The sequence below is a fragment of the Chrysochloris asiatica genome, unplaced genomic scaffold (assembly GCF_000296735.1).
Source record: "Chrysochloris asiatica unplaced genomic scaffold, ChrAsi1.0 scaffold00051, whole genome shotgun sequence".
Lineage (NCBI taxonomy): Eukaryota > Metazoa > Chordata > Mammalia > Afrosoricida > Chrysochloridae > Chrysochloris > Chrysochloris asiatica.
Genome location: NW_006408569.1, coordinates 99559 through 102105, shown reverse-complemented (window position 1 = coordinate 102105; position 2547 = coordinate 99559). Strand labels below are relative to the sequence as shown.

The window sequence follows — 2547 nt, the reverse complement described above, 5'->3', positions numbered from 1 at the left end:
TGGCTTTAGTGGTTGGTGCATAAATTTGAATAATAGTGGTATTAACTGGTCTTCCCTGTAGGTGCATGGATATTATCCTATCACAGACAGCGCTGTACCAGGGCTCATTAAACAGATAAGCAGTAGTAAATTAACTTTCTTTGGCTACTATCCAATAGGGTAGGAGTCCTGGTGTGGTGCTGTGGGTTAATGCACCAGACTTCAATGTCGTTTGAACTGTAAGTTTGGTGGTTTAAGCTCACCAGCTTCTCCTCAGAAACCCTATACAGGGCCGCTATGGGTCAGAACCGACTCGAGGGCACTTAACAACAACAACAAGGCAATGGGGTGGCTGTTCTTGTAGTTTCTTAATTGTGTTTTATGTTTTCAGAAATTGGAGTTCATGTGAAAAGTCTATGAAAGAAAAAAAAATAGAATCCTGGAAGAAAGTGTGCATTAATAATTTAAGGGAATAACATAGGTATTATATTTGTTCTATTTTTTTTTTATCTTTACGTCTAAAAGAATAACTGTATAATGAATGGAACCTATCTTTCATGATATTTTATCATATATTACATTTATGTAAAGAGAATGTACCATACATAACTATCCAGCACAAATCTCCTAGATATTCCAGTAAACCTCTGTTATTTCTGAGCGTTCTAGAAATGCTTCAAAAATGAGTTTAATCCTGCATCCTATTTAGGTATGAAGAGAGCAACTTGAAAGACTGTCATCTGTTCTTCAAACTTCCCACGACTTTATAACATGTTATTAAGTGCCCTAGCCACGCAACCGAACATATGGCTGGTGGGTTTGAAACAGTGACCTTGCGGTTAGCACTCCAGTGCTTATCTCACAGCGCCACCCAGAACTCTGCTTTATACCACATTAATGTGTACTCTAAAAGTGAGTGTCCAAGTCCGTGTCTGCTCTAATATTGTATCTAGTATTTGAGTTTTGTTGTGGCACTGTGCATTAATGCACTAGACTGCAAAGTCGGTTTGAACCACAAGGTTGGTTCAAACCAGTCACTCCTAAGAAACCTTATACAGGGTTGTTATGGGTCGGAACTGACTCGATGGCACTTAACAACAACATTCGATAGGCAAAGAGATTTCCCAGCACTTGGAGAAAATGTGGACAGGATTTTTAATCATCAAGACTGTATTAAACCTCATGTGTGCTCTTCCTGAAAAAATCGACTTGTCTCCTCGCTCTGGAACTCACATTATTAAAACCACACTGCATTCCAAAAGCACAGAACTACTTTGGGGGCATGATCCAACAGATCTCTATCTTCAGATTTGCATTTTCCTCTTATTTTCTCCCAGAAATCAAAGATCCAGTGCCATTTCACTTAATATTTGCCCTTTGGCCCCCCGACCTGAGGTTCCTCCGAGTCTCCTGGGACAGAAATGCTACTTCAGTCCGGGGAAAACAGATGGCAGGTCTTTGAAGGAAAGGTGAGACCGCAGAGAACAGAAGGGCTGGGGGAGGCGTCTGAAACGACCTGACTCAGGACTTGAACTCCAGCGAGCTGACTGGGGCCCAGCTTCCCAGCCCTCTGCCCAACACGGGCCGGCTCCATGCTAAACCGGTCATGTGAGCCTGTTTACAGCGAGTAGCTGGTGCAACCAGCAGGATCAGTGCTGAGGTTCGGGGAGTTACGAGAATACAGGCCACACACCCACTGTCAGCCCCTTGACCCCCACCCCAATCTACCAGGAAGACGCTCGCCGGACCCCCTGCCTCTGTACCCCACTTTCCTCTCCCCTCCAAGCAGAGCACTGAGCCGCCTGAGCCATCCAGGGCGCTCACTCCTGCCCTGCCAGGTCCCTTCCAGTCGCTCGCTGGGGGGATCGGCTGGACTGGAGGGCGAAGGAGGAAGGGCGAGGACGGTGTCACCCCGAACAGGCAGGCAACCTCCCTCCCCCAGCCCTGCTCGCAATGTCCGCCAGAGAGTTGTCCCCGGAGCTGGATCCCAGGGCAACCGAACTCCGGCGCAACCGCCCAGAGGAACCGGAGCCGGGGCGAGCCCCACCCCAGCCGGCAGCCGGGCACAGCGGCGGCCGCGGACTCGCAGACTTGGGCAGCCAGGACCCCTCTGCTAGTGTCCCTGGCCGCCGCCGCGCGGGGTGTTGTCAGCGCGCGCCAGCGGGGACCCGGCCGCCCTGGCCGCGGGTCTGTCGGCCACGTAACTTCCACGTCTGCCCCAAGTCGGAGGAAGTGGGTGACTGGACGGTGGGGGATTCTCACCTTGGCAACACCGACTCCTCGGAAAGCAGCTGCGACTGCTCCTCCGCTCCTTTGTCAGCTTCTCTAGGCTGCACTGCCTGCTGGGATACCGGAGGACTCAAATGCCACCGCTCTCAGCCCAAGAGGATGAGCTGCAGAGGGAAGAGGGGGAAGGGGTGGAGCTGGGGGTGGGGCCAGGGAGGGGCCTCGTGGTTGCCACCTGGCTTTTGGGGGTTCTTCCTTCTATGAGCTTCCAACTTCTTGTTTCACTATCCTCAGATCTCCGCTCCCCTATGCGCTTTCCTCAAGGAGACTAGAGACTCCTAC

At 50.7% G+C, this 2547-nt stretch overlaps 1 protein-coding gene across 1 annotated transcript in view; it reads right to left on the bottom strand.

The window, feature by feature from the left end:
- The window catches only part of MOSPD1 (motile sperm domain containing 1), a 46440-nt gene extending 44162 nt beyond the window's left edge, over positions 1 to 2278 (bottom strand). Inside the window, exon 1 of the mRNA XM_006862796.1 lies at positions 2242 to 2278. The gene's annotated coding sequence lies outside the window, so the exon portion shown is untranslated. The remainder of the gene's footprint in view (positions 1 to 2241) is intronic.
- Positions 2279 to 2547: the final 269 nt, after the last annotated feature.